The sequence below is a fragment of the Rattus norvegicus genome, chromosome 5 (assembly GCF_021556685.1).
Source record: "Rattus norvegicus strain SHRSP/BbbUtx chromosome 5, alternate assembly SHRSP_T2T, whole genome shotgun sequence".
Lineage (NCBI taxonomy): Eukaryota > Metazoa > Chordata > Mammalia > Rodentia > Muridae > Rattus > Rattus norvegicus.
This window is the reverse complement of record NC_141538.1, coordinates 26,587,501-26,602,772: the sequence shown is the minus strand read 5'-3', so window position 1 is coordinate 26,602,772 and position 15,272 is coordinate 26,587,501.

Genomic DNA, 15,272 nt, shown 5'->3' with positions numbered 1-15,272 from the left:
CAAGATGATTTTTTTTCTAGTTCCATTCATTTGCCTAAAATTTTCATGATGATTTTTCTAATAGCTAAGTAACACTCTGTTGTGTAAATATACCACATTTTCTTTATCTATTCTTTGATTGAGGGACATATAGGTTATTTCTAGTGTCTGTGTATTACAAAGAAAGCTGCTATGAACATAATTGAGATTAAAAAACAAAAGTGAAAATTATACAATGAAAAAAAAAAGAAAGCATCTTCAACAAATGGTGCTGGTCTAACTAGATGTCAGCATGTAGAAGAATCCAAGTATACCTGTATCTATCACCCTTCACAAAACTCAAGTCCAAGTGGGTCAAAGACTTCAACACAAAACCAGATATAACAAACTTAACACAAGAGAAAGTGGAGAACAGCCTTGAATGCACTGGCACAGGCGACAACTTTCTGAACAGAACACCAATAATGCAGGCACTAAGAGCGACAATTAATAAGTGTGACTTCATAAAACTGAAAAGTTTCTGGAAGGCATATGACACTGTCCATAGAACAAATGGCAGCCTACAGAATGGAGAAAGATTTTCACCAAACTCAGATCTGATAGAGGGCTAATTTCTAAGATATATAGAGAATTCAGAAAGCCAGACATCAACAAACCAAGTGATCTAATTAAAAATGGGGTACAGATCTAAACAGAAAATTCACAGCAGAAAAATCTCATATGGCTGAGACGCACTTGAAGAAATGTTGAACATCCTTGGTCATCGGGGAAATATAGTCAAAGCATCTGTGAGATTCCACTTTACACCTGCCAACATGGCTAAAATGAAAAACATGTGGCAGTTCAAGTTTGCTAGGGTGTATAGCAAGGGGAACACTCCTCCATGGCTGGTAGGAATGCAAATATGTCCAGACACTTTGGTAATAAATATGATGGTTCCTTTGAAAATTGCGAATCAACCTACCTCAGACCCAGTTGCAGCACTTCTGGGTATATATCCAGAGGACATTCCGTACTACCACAGGATACTTGCTCTTTGATAATCTAAAAGGGAAGGTTGGTTACTGGAAAGGAAATGATAGGTAATAGACACCCAGTACTTCTTTTGCATCTTCACACATTTGGATCAAAACCCTAGATATTTAACCACACGGTGGTAGTCGCTGGTCCTGTGGAAGGGAAGGGAGAATAAGAGTCAATAGTAGATACTGGGTGAATTCTAGAAACAATAAATGTTAGATTTATAAAAGAAACACCACAATGATATAGGACTCTATGGCAAAAGAGGGCAGGGAAGGGTAGAATCCTGCTTTTATTGGAGTTGACAGCAAAGGAAGATCAAAAGTTTGGGGATGTAGGGTGACTCACAGAAAAGTGTAGCTGAGGCAGGGAGATTCTTGGGGATAGAGCGATGGCTTAGCAGTTGAAAGCACTGGGTGTTCTTGCAGAAGACTTGGGTTGGGTTCTAGTACATGCACGGTAACTAACAACCACCTGTACCTCCAGTTCTAGGGTGACTCTTCTTGCTTCTATGAACACCTCACGAATGTGCACTGGAATGACAAAATCATTCAAAGAAGTCTTAGTTTCATTTTCTGTGTCTTTAATAAAATAGCTGACAAAAGCAGCTTAAGAGTTAAAAGGCTTACCTGGCTCAAAATTCTGGGTCACAAATCATTATTTCGGGGGAGTCAAGATAGTAGCAACTTACAGTCAAATTACATCCACAGTCAGGAGCAGGGAGGCATGGACTGATGAATTCATACAAGTGATCAGACCAGTTTTTTCCTTTTCATTCAGTCCAGGGCCACCCTATGAAAATTTGGGTGTATTTTCACACCTCAATTAATTCAACTAACCCAATAGGTATGCTCAGAGACCAAATTAATCTAGAAAAATCCTCATTGAGACTTCTTTCTAAATTTCTAAACTTCTTTAAGTTTTCAAAATTAATTTTGCTTCTGAAAAATCAATTAGCCCATTGGAAAAAATCAATAAGGGAAAACAAATATACCATGAATCAAATGAAAATACAACTTATATTCGTGGGATACTGCAAAAGTTTTAATAAGGAAATTTGTAGGTATAAATAACTTTATTTTTTTTCTTTTTTTTTTTTTTGGAGCTGGGGACAGAACTCAGGGCCTTGCATTTGCTAGGCAAGCACTCTACCACTGAGCTAAATCCCCAACCCCTATAAATAACTTTATTAAAAATCAAAATGATCCCGGGAAAATAAATTAAATGTGCCCCAAGTTCTCAGAAAACAAATAAGCCAACCACAAAATTAGTAGAAGGGAGTAAGAACTATTAAAGATTAAATTAGTGAGATGAGAAATAAAATGCATATTTCATGTTCAATAAAACATATAGTCTGTGTTTGGGAAAGATTAACAGGATTGACAAACTCTTAGGTGAAATAACCAAAAGCAATGGAGAGATTAACCATATTAATGCAATTCAAGCAGAAAGGGTCTGGATTCTTGGGAGCTATTAGGTTATGTTTAGAAAATTACTTGAAATAATTGGAAAATCTCAAAGAATTCACACACAGTCCATCAAGAGTAAGCCAAGAGGATATCACTTCATGAGCAAACTCCTGGTGAAACTAGGGACATAATACAAATAGTATTATTTATATGGGAAAACCCAAAACCAACATTATATTGAATGTTAATAATATTACACTGAATGAATAACTTTTTTAAAAATTATGAATGAGACAAGGGTGTCCACTCTCTTCAGCCACAGCCATGATGCAAGAAAATAAAGAAAGTGATACATGAAAGAAACAGATTAGATAATAACTATTGGTAGGTAATATGATTTTGTAATTGAAATACTCAGAAAGACTCAACCTAAAAAATCTAAAATATCTGTGCCTGGAGCTGACCTAGTCCCAGAGCTCTCTGTACTGAAAACCCTTGGCAAGAGAGCGGAACTCTCAGAAGTGCAGACAATCCTGGGAACTCAGGGTAGACTATCACTTCTGCTCACATTTCTGGCTCAAGAGGAACCTGCCTGGAACACTCTGGATACAGGAACCAAGGAGCAGTCTGGGACAGGATCCCTCTTGTTTCCATCTGAGCCCAGAGCTGACCTTGTGACGCAGCTCTCTGATCCCACTGGGAGGAAGCAAATCTACAGGAGTGCTGAGGCACAGGAGGGTCAAGCCACTGTCAGAGGCAGCAAGACCAGCTAACACCAAAGACAACTATATGGGGAGAGGCAAGCACAGGAACCTAAGCAACAGTAACCAAGACTACTTGGCATCATCAGAGCCTAGTTTTCCAACCAAAGCAAAAACTGGATATCTCAATACACAAGAAAAGCAAGATTTGGATTAAAATAACATCTCATGGTGATGATACAGGACTTTAAGAAGGATATAAATAAGTCCCTTAAAGAAATACAGGACAACACAGTAGTAGAAGTCCTTTTCCAAGAGGAAATACAAAAACCCCTTAAAGAATTACAGGGAAACACAACCTAACAGGTGAAGGAACTGAACAAAACCATCCAGTATTCAAAAATGGAAATAGAAACAATAAAGAAAGCACAAAGGGAGACAACCCTAGAGATAGAAAACCTAGGAAAGAGATCAGGAGTCATAGATGCAAGCATCAACAACAGATTACAAGAGATAGAAAAGAGAATCTCAGGGGTAGAAGATACCATAGAAAACATTGACACAACTGTCAAAGAAAATGTAAAAGGCATAAAGCTCCTAACCAAAAACATCCAGGAAATCAAGGACACAATGAGAAAATCAAACCTAAGGATAATAGGTATAGAAGAGAGTAAAGACTTGCAACTTAAAGGGCCAGTAAATATCTTCAACAAAATTATAGAAGAAAACTTCCCTAACCTAAAGAAAGAGATACCCATAAACATACAAGAAGCCTACAGAACTCCAAATAGATTGGATCAGAAAAGAAATACCTCCTGTCACATAATAGTAAAAACTAATGCACAAAATGCACAAATGCACAAAACAAAGAAAGAATATTAAAAGCAGTAAGGGAAAAAGATCAAGTAACATACAAAGGCAGATCTATCACAATCACACCAGACTTCTCACCAGAGACTATGAAAGCCAGAAGATCCTGGGCAGATGTCACACAGACCCTAAGAGAACACAGATGCCAACCCAGGCTACTATATCCAGCAAAACTCTCAATTAACATAGATGGAGAAACCAAGATATTCCATGACAAAACCAAATTTACACAATATCCTTCCACCTCCAGCCCTACAAAGGATGGAAAACTCTAACACAAGGAAGGAAACTACACACTATAAAAAACAAGAAAGTAATCTTGCAACAAAACCAAAAGAAGAGAGACACACAAATGTAATTCTACCTCTAACAACAAAGATAACAAGAAAAAAAATTGGTCCCTCATATCTCCCAACATCAATAGACTCAATTTCCCAGTAAAAAGACATAGACTAACAGACTGAATACCTGAAGAGGACCCAATATTTTGCTGCATACAGGAAACACAACTAAGTGACAAAGTCAGACACTACCTCAGAGTAAAAGACTAGAAAACAAATTTCTAAGCAAATGGTCCCAAGAAACAAGCTGAAATAGCCATTCTAATATGAAATAAAATCGACTTTCAACCAAAAGTTGTCAAAAAAGATAATAAAGAATACTTCATATTCATCAAAGGAAAAATCTACCCAGATGAACTCTCAACCCTGAATATATATGCTCCAAATGCAAGGGCACCTACGTTCATAAAAGAAACCTTACTAAAGCTCAAAGCACAACATTGCACCTTAGACAATAATAGTGGAAGATTTCAACACCCCACTCTCATCAATGGACAGATCATGGAAAGAGAAATTAAACAGAGAGATGGAGAAACTAACAGAAGTTATGAACCAAATGGATTTAACAGATATCTATAGAACATTTCAGCATAAAACAAAGGAATATTCTCAGCACTTCATGGAACCATCTCCAATACTGACCATAAATCGGTTCCAAAACAGGCCTCAACAAATACAGGGAGATTGAAATAATCCCATGCATCCTATCAGATCACCATGGACTAAGGCTGATCATGGACTTGTTGATAACAACAAAAATGACATAAAGTCCACTTTGATGGTTTGCATATGCTTGACCCAGGGAGTGCTACTATTAAAAAAATGTGGCCTTGTTGGAGCAAGTGTGTCACTGTGGGGGTGGGCTTGGAGATCCCCCTCCCAGCTGCCTGAAGATGCTCAGTCTTTTCCTAGCTTCCTTCGGATGAAGATGTAGAACTTTTAGCTCCTCTGGCACCATGTCTGCCTGGATGCTGCCATGTTCCTGCATTGATGATAATGGACTGAACTTCTGAAACTGTGAGCCATCCCTGATTAAATGTTGTACTTTATAAAACTTGCAGTGGACATGGTTCACAGCAATAAAACCCTAACTAAGCCACCCACATACATGTGGAAGTTGAACAACACTCTATTCAGCGATAATCTGGTCAAAGAAGAAATGAAGAAATTAAAGACTTTTTAGAATTTAATGAAAAGAAAGACACAACATACCCAAACTTATGGGACACAACAAAAGCAGTGCTAAGAGGAAAACTCATAGCTCTGAGTATCTCCAAAAAGAAACTGGAGAGAGCATACACTAGCAGCTTGACAGCACACCTGAAAACTCGAGAACAAAAAGAAGCAAATACATCTAAGAGGAGTAGACAGCAGGAAATAATCAAACTCAGGGCTGAAATCAACCAAGTAGAAAAAAAGAACTATACAAAGAATTAATAAAACCAGGAGGTGTTTCTTTGAGAACATTGAGAAAATAGATAAACCCTTAGGCAGACTAATCAGAGGGCAGAGAGACAGTATCCAAAGTAACAAAATCAGAAATGAAAAGGGAGACATAACAACAGAGACTGAGAAAATTCAAAAAATCACCAGATCCTAGTACAAAAGCCTATACTAAAAAAAAAAACTAAAAAATCTGGATGAAATTGACATTTTTTCTAGACAGATACCAGGTACCAAAGTCAAATCAGGATCAGATAAACCATCTAAACAGTCCCGTAACTACTAAAGAAAAAGAAGCAGTTATTGAAAATCTCCCAATGAAAAAAACCCGGGACCAGAGGGTTTTAGTGAAGAATTCTATCAGACCTTCATAGAAGACCTAATGCCAATACTCTCCAAACTATTCCACAAAATAGAAACAGAAGACTATCCAATTCCTTCTATGCAACCATAATTACACTTAAACCTAAAGAAGACAAAGACCCAACAAAGAAAGAGAATGCCTGACCAATTCCCCTCAGGAATACCAATGCAAAAATATTCAATAAAATTCTTGCAAACTGAATCCAAGAACACATCAAAAATAATCATTCATCATGATCTAGTAGGCTTCATCCCAGGGATCCATTGTTGTTTCAATATATGACAATACATCAAGGGAATCTACTGTATGAACAAAGTCAAAGAAAATAACAACATGATCACCTAATTAGATTTTGAGAAAGCATTTGACAGAATTCAACACCCTTTTATAGTAAAAGTCTTAGAAAGATCAAGAATTCAAGGTAAACCTAAACATAGTAAAAGCAATATACAGCAAACCAGTAACTAACATCAAGTTAAGGGAAGAGAAACTTGAAGCAATCCCACTAAAATCAGGGACTAGACAAGGCTGCCCACTGCCCACTTTGTCCCTTCCTATTCAATATAGTACTTTAAGTCCAAGCCAGAGCAATCATAAAACAAAACGAGGTCAAAGGGATACAAATTGGAATGAAAGAATTCAAAATATCACTATTTGCAGATGATTGATAGTATAGTTAAGTGACCCCAAAAATTCTACCAGAGAACTCCTTCAGCTGATAAACAACTTCAGCAAAATGACTGTATATAAAATTAACTCAAATAAATCAGTGCCCTTCCTCTACTCAAAGGATAAACAGGCTAAGAAAGAAATTAGGGAAACAACCCCCTTCATAATACTCACAAATAATATAAAATATCTTGGTGTCACTCTAACCAAACAAGTGAAAGATCTGTATGACAAGATCTTCAACTCTCTGAAGAAAGAAATTGAAGAAGATCTCAGAAGATGGAAAGATCTCCCATGCTCATGGATTGGCAGGATTAATATAGTAAAAATGGCCATTTTACCAAAAGCAATCTACAGATTCAATGCAATCCCCATCAAAATTCCAACTCAATTCTTCACATAGTTAGGAAGAGCAATTTTAAAATTCATTCGGAATAACAAAAAACCCAGGAGAGCGAAAACTATTCTCAACAATAAAAAACTTCTAGGGGAATCACCATCCCTGACCTCAAGCAGTATTACAGAGCAATAGTCATAAAAACTGTATGATATTGGTACAGAGACAGGTAGGTAGATCAATGAAATAGAACTGAAGACCCAAAAATGAACCCACACATCTATGGTCAGTTGATCTTTGACAAAGGAGCTAAAAACCATACAGTGCAAAAAAGATAGCAATTTAACAAGTAGTGCTAGTGCTGGAGATCAGCATGTAGAAGAATTCAAATTGGTCCATTCTTATCACCCTGTACACAGCTGAAGTACAAGCGGAACAAGGACCTCCACATAAAACCAGATGCACTCAACCTAATAGAAGAAAAAGCAGCGAAGAGACTCAAACATATGGGCACTGGGGAAAACTTCCTGAGCAGAACATCAATGGCTTATGGTCTAAGATCAAGAATGGACTAATGGGACCTCACAAAACTGCAAAGCTTCTGTAAGGCAAAGGACACTGTCTTTAGGACAAAATGGCTACCAACAGATTGGGAAAAGATCTTTACCAATCCTACATCCAAAGAGGGCTAGTTTTCAATAAATACAGAGAATTCAAGAAGTTAGATTCCAGAAAATCAAATAACCATATTAAAAATGGAGTATAGAGCTAAACAAAGAATTATCAGCTGAGGGATATCGAATGACTGAGGAGTATCTAAAAATGTTCAACATCCTTAGTCCAGAGAAATGCAAATCAAAACAACCCTGAGATTCTACCTCACACCAGTCAGAATGGCCAAGATCAAAAACTCAGGTGACAACAGATGCTTGCAAGGATGTGGAGAAAGAGGAATTCTCCTCTATTTTTGCTGGGATTGCAAGCTGGTACAACCACTCTGTAAATCTGTCTGGAGGTTCCTTAGTAAATTGGACACAGTACTACCTGAGGACCCCACTATACCACTTCTGGGCGTATACCTTAAGATGTTCCAGTATATAACAAGGACACATGCTCCACTATGTTCATAGCACCCTTATTTATAATAGGCAGAAGCTTGAAAGAACCCAGATGTCCTTCAACAAAAAATGAATACAGAAACTGCGGTACATCGACACACTGGATCACTACTCAACTATTAAAAAGAATGATTTCATGAACTTCATGGGTAAATGGATGGAACTAGTAAATATCATCCTGAGTGAGGTAACACAACCACAGAATAACATACATGGTATGTACTCACTGACAAGTGGATAATACCCCAAAAGCTCAGATTACCCAAGATACAATCCACAGACCACATGAAATTCAAGAAGTAAGATGACCAAAGTGCCAATACTTCAGTCCTACTTAGAAGTGGGAAGAAAAATATTCATAGGAGGAAATAGGGAGACAATGTTTGGAGCAGAGACTGAAGGAAAGGCCATTCAGACACTGCCCCACCTGGAGATCCAGGCCATATACATACAGCTTCCAAACCCAGACAATATTCCTGATGCCAAGAAGTGCATGCCAACAGGAGCCTGATATAGCTGTTTCCTGAGAGGCTCAGCCAGAGCATGACAAATACAGAAGCGAATGCTCACTGCCAACCACTGAACTGAGAATGGGATTCTTATTGGAGAATTATAGAAAGGATTGAAGGAGCTGAAGGGGTTTGCAACCCCATAATAACAACAATACCAACCAACCAGAGCTCCCTGGGAATAAACCACTGTCCAAAGATACACATGGACAGACCCATAGCTCCAGCTGCATGTGTAGCAGAGGATGGCCTTGTTGGGCACCAAACGGAGGAGAAGCCTTTTGTCCTACCAAGCCTTGACCCCCCCCCGCCCCAGTTTATGGGAATGTCAGGGTGGGGAGGCAGGAAGGGATAGGTGGTAGGTGGGGGAAAGGGGATAAATTTGAAATGTAAATAAAAACTATTTACATTAAAATAGTTTTAATAAAACAATCTAAAATCTGATGACCACTTGTCATATTGTAGTGGATTACAAAACCAAACTCACAAAGTTCTGTAGCTATTCTATGCATTTGTATTAAGTTTTCTGAAGAAAGAATTCAGAAAAATAATACCACTCACAAGAGCTCTAGTCAAAGTAATTAGTTACAGTGAGACAAGTAGACAGATAGACGATGGATTTTTGAACAATTTCCTCCAGTTCTCCAGAAGATAATAGAATTGAAAAATGAAGTTGCGTGAAACTGCAAACGTGAAAGGGAGCAATGAAGAGAGTGTAGAGACAGTCAATGAACAGCAAGAAACTTTCGCTGTCTGGTTATCTGACATGGGACTGATATGCACAATATGGCGGAGCTGCAAAGAGAAAGCCCCCACCAAAAGGCAAATAATCCAGTTAAATGGGCAAGTGGACTAAACAGACTATTCTCAACAGAAGATACAAAACTGTAAATTAAAAGCCCACTGAGATCCCATCTCACTTTAGTTACAGAAGCTCTCAGGAGAGAACACTAAACACAACAAACACTTTAGGAAGACATGCATTGATGGTAGGAAGGTCTATTAGTTTTCTCTTGCTGTCATAAAACACCATGGCCAATGCAAAACAACTTGGAGAAGAGAGGTTGGTTTGGGTTTACGGCTGTAGCAGAATAAGAGTCCATGACGGTAGGGAGGCGTGACAGTCAAGTCTCTCATCTTCAAATGCAAGTGTGAAGCAGAAAGAGCTAATTGGAAGTGGGGTGAGCCCGCGAGCCCTCAGAGCCTGTCTCTAGTGACGTACTTCCTCCAGCAAGACCATGCTTTCTAAACGAGGGTCCCCACCTCATGAGGGGTCAAGTGTTCAGGTACCTGAGCCTATGAAGGATATTTCTCATTTAAACCACTGCAGAACGTGAATTAGTTCAGTCACCACGTAAATCCTTATGAGGGTTTCTCAAAAAATTAAAAAAAAGAGCTACTATATACCACTTGTACACCATTTCTGAGTAAATATTAGTCTTAGATAGGGTTTTATTGCTGTGAAGAGACACCATAACTATGGTAATTCTTTTTTTTTAAATTGGATATTTTTTTATTTACTTTTTAAATGTTATCCCCTTTTCTGGTTTCTTCCCCAGAAACTCGTTATCCCATCACCCCCACCCTGCTTCTATAAGGGTACTCCCTCACCCACCCACACACTCCCTTCCACATCCCTGCCCTGACATTCCCCTAAACTAGGGCATCAAGCCTTGACAGGACCAAGGGCTTCTTCTTCCATTGATGCCAGACAAGGCCGTCCTCTGCAACATATGCGGATGGACCTATGGCTCTTGGCTTATACTCTTAGTTCTCTGGCTAGGACTTCAAGTACTATATTGAGTAGGTAAGGAGAGAGTAGGCAGCCTTGTCTAGTCTCTGATTTTAGTGGGATTGCTTCGAGTTTCTCTCCAATTAGTTTGATTTTGGCTACTGGTTTGCTGTATATTGCTTTTACTATGTTTAGGTATGGGCCTTGAATTCTTGATCTTTCCAAGACTTTTACTATGAAGGTGTGTGAATTTTGTCAAATGCTTTCTCAGCATCTAATGAGAGGATCATGTGGTTGTTTTTTTGAGTTTGTTTATACAGTGGATTCTCTTGATGGATTTCCATATATTGACCCATCCCTGTATCCCTGGGATGAAGCCTACTTGATCATGATGGATGATCATTTTGATGTGTTCTTGGATTCAGTTTGCAAGAATTTTGTTGAGTATTTTGGCATCAGTATTCATGAGGGAAATTGGTCTGAAGTTTTCTTTCTTTGTAGGGTTTTTGCGTGGTTTAGGTATAAGTGTAATTGTGGGTTCAAAGAAAGAATTAGGTAGTGTTCCTTCTGTTTCTATATTGTGGAATAGTTTAGAGAGTATTGGTATTAGGTCTTCTACGAAGGTCTGATAGAATTCTGCACTAAACCCATCTGGTCCTATTTTTTTTTTTTGGTTGGGAGAATTTTAATGACTTTCTATTTCTTTAGGGGTTATGGGACTATTTAGATGGTTTATGTGATCCTGATTTAACTTTGGTACCTGGTATCTGTCTAGAAAATTGTCCATTTCAACCAGATTTTCCAGTTTTTTTTTTTTTGGAGTATAGGCTTTTGTACTAAGATCTGATGATGTTCTGAATTTCCTCAGTCTCTGTTGTTATGTCTCCCTTTTCATTTCTGATTTTACTTTGGATACTGTCTCTCTGCCCTCTGGTTAGTCTGCCTAAGGGTTTATCTATCTTCTTTATTTTCTCAAAGAACCATCTCCTGGTTTTGTCTATTCTTTGTATAGTTCTTTTTGTTTCTACTTGTTTGATTTCAGCCCTGGGTTTGATTATTTCCTGCTGTCTACTCCTCTTGCGTGTATTTGCTTCTTTTTGTTCTAGAGCTTTATTTGTGCTGTCAAGCTGCTGACATATGCTCTCTCCAGTTTCTTTTTGGAGGCACTCAGCACTATGAGTTTTCCTCTTAGCACAGCTTTCATTGTGTCCCATAACTTTGGGTATGTTGTGCCTTCCTTTTTCTTAAATTCTAAAAAGCCTTTCATTTCTTTCTTTATTTCCTCCTTGGTCAAGTTATCGCTGAGTAGAGTGTTCTTCAACTTCCATGTGTGTGACTTTTTGTCGTTGTTGTTATTGAAGATCAGCCTTAGTTCATGTTGATCTGATAGGATGTATGGGATTATTTCTATCTTTCTGTATCTGTTGACGCACAGCAACTCTTAATGAGAAAATGATTTAATTAGAGCTGGCTTAGAGTTTCAGAGGTTCAGTCCTTTATCATAGCAGGAAGCATGGCAGCATACAGAGTGACACACTGTTTGAAGAGGTGAACGTTTTACATCTTGATCTGAATGAGGCTGTGATACTGGGCATAACATGAGCTTAAATGAAATGCCTGCCTCCACAATTACAAGCTTCCTCCATCAAGGCCACACCTATTTAACAAAACCATACCTCCTAATAGTGCAAGACTCCAGGAGCCTAGCATTCAAACACATGAGTCTATTTTGGCAAGACCTATTGAAACCACTACCATATCCAGTGAATCTTAGTAGGTACATTGTAGACATGCCTATATCCATATTCTTATGCACAGCCGGCACTATGTACAGTGCTAAGCGAGGGAATCAGCCTTGCCATCAGTGGATGAACAAATTAAACAGTATGGCATATGTGCTCACTGGAGTCCTAGTCAGCCAGAAGGAAGGATATCGTTTTGTCATTTGTAGGACAGTAACTGTACCTGAAGATCACGAAGTTAAGCAAAATAAGCTGGGCCTCCTCAAGAAAAGTGTCCCATGTGTGGAATTTGGGGAATGGATGTATAATCTGGGGGAAGAAAAATATATATCAGTCAATGAAGCCTCTTGTGAAAGTGGAAGGGGAGAAGGAGTGAAAGAAGGGGTGATAGGGAGTGGTTGGGGTCAACTCTACTGTATTCAGGTACAGCAATATCAGAGTGCAAGCCATTATTCTACGCAATAAACATGAACTAATAAAAAGAAAGCGAAGCATTCATTACAATGAAGAGAACATTGGAGTAGCCTAATATCAGTTATTACCTTATTGCAGTAATTACTCTGAAATTTTATTTCCCCACTTTACTTCTCAGTTTTAAGTAATTAATTAGAAGCAGTTAATTGGTGAGGAATAATTAATGGTTTTCAAGTCTTGATTCCACAAATGTAACACCATCAAGGTACTTACATAAACTGATATTCGGAAAATCTATGTCCTTGGGAATGCTGTCCACAAACATTTTTGGAATATAGCAAGATAGGAACTATTTAAATGACAGTGCAACCTATGTTACTTGAATAGATTATTTCATTTTGTTTTCAAAGATAGAGAACTATAGAAAAGCCAAGGTGTGAAATGGTGAGTCTAAATGGTGAGTGAGGGCTCTCAGGCTGTGCATGACTTCTCCTTAACTTTCGAGTCCTTCCTTCTGTACCCACCGTTTCCAGTGTCATTCTGAATGACACCTTACCTGCTACTCATGCAGTGAGATAGAACTGTTGTTCTCTGATATAGTGAGGGAGAGTCGTGGCTGACTCTCCACACATTTTTAAGAAGGACGGAAACAATATAGAAGAAAGGAGCTGAAGTGGAACATTGCTTCCTGTATCTGACATAGATGCTTTAATACAGTATCCTAGGGGCTGCACCTCTCAGACAAGTGCATTTGGAAATGGTGCCATGGGGGTTGAAGAAAATTCCATTTCTGAATGTGGAGAAATTGTCCACCCATGAAAGTTTCATTTGGTAGAACTCAGAAAAGTTTTTAGAGATGCTAAGGTCCTATATCTGCTTTATAATGCTTCTCTTACTTTCTTTTGGCCTGGGTTATTTCTAAGAACTACAGAAGAATTTCTTGGAGAAAATTTAATTGCTTTCAAATTATATTGGAATTCATCCAACCTCAATGGAAGCTTTTCTGTGAAATTTTATTCCAATTTGGTTCCAGGAGATTTAAAAACGTGTGTGAAACTCAGTTAAAGGAGAAACACTATTTAAATCATACAGTTGGCTTCTTCATGGTGATCAAGAAAGCCTCCCTCTCCTAGCAGGAGACTGGGGCCAAAACTGGACCCTTGAATTTCATTCATTCAGTAGCTTTTCTTTCAAATACTTGTTTGTTTGAACAAATAGAACAAATTACATTTGAATGAAATGCTATTTATAAAAATCCATAATATACATAGTTTAGTATCCAATGAATATATTTAAATATTTGGAAAAGGAGAAGAGGGAAGAAGGAATAGAGGAGAGAGAGAGAGAGAGAGAGAGAGAGAGAGAGAGAGAGAGAGAGAGAGAGAGAGAGAGAGAGAGGTTTGGGAAATCAGGCTTCAGCAAGTAGGCAAAGTCTTCCAGCCCTTGCTTTTGTTTATGTCCATGGGAGGGAATGCATGCAGGTTCTCCCTGTGAATAAACTGTTCTTCTCAAGAGCAGAACTGTGTGATTCTGCAGGGCAAGGAGTATTTCTCATTTACAAAATGCAGGGACAACCTAAGCAGCACTGTTCTGCCACAACAACAGATGATGGGGATTCCCTGGGGCAGCACAGGTATGGGCAGGACAATTGTCATCATTAGTGCCTTCACAACTATACATTGGAAGTATGTTATGTAAATTATTAGTGCCATTTATATTTCAATGCAGTTCCAACCCTTGTCTTCTGCCTTTGCACTCCTCATATTCTGGAGCCTCCCTGAGGATGGATTTCACCTTTACTGCTATTGTCTTTGACAAAAGGACACATTTTAATATATCCTACTGTTGGAGGCCTTCTGTGTTCTTACTGCTGACTGTCTTTGTATTTCTAAAATTATATTCCACTACATTATGAAAATTAGTTCAAAGGGAATAAACAATGTATGAGGCAGAATTTTCTTTCTTTCATTCTTCCTTTCTTTCTAAAAACTAGCCAAATAGGATGACAGAACATGAAACTAGGGTTTACTTCTTTTGCTTCTTAATTTAAGTATCTTAAAGGATTCCATACATGAATACTGTATTTATATCATTTCCACCCCTCCCTCACTCCTCACCTCATCCTCCCCACTCCATCTCAAATTCACAACTTCTTCATTATTGTTGTACACACACACACACACACACACACACACACACACACACACACACACACACACAGAGCCTACTGAGTCATTTAGTGTTTCTCAAATGTACATGTGTTTGGGATTTGATTGCTAGAGCTCTTTTAAAAAAACAGAAACCATTTATTCTTATTATTATTATTATTAATTGTGTGTGAGAGGCATAAATATTTGAATGTGAGCATTATAACCCCACACTATACACGTGTAGGTTAAAGGGTAGCTTTCATGGAGTCAGTTCTTTCCATCTACTTTGTGTCGAAGCAGGGTCTCTTGTGATGTTTTTCTTTCTCTGAGAACTCTAGGCTAGTTGGCCTGTGAGTTTCTAGGCAGCACTCCTACCTCTGCCTCCCCTCTCACCATAAGAATGTTGGCATTACAGATGCGTGCCATTCCATCTATTTTTTTAATGTGGGGTCTAGGAATTAAACTCACGTTGCA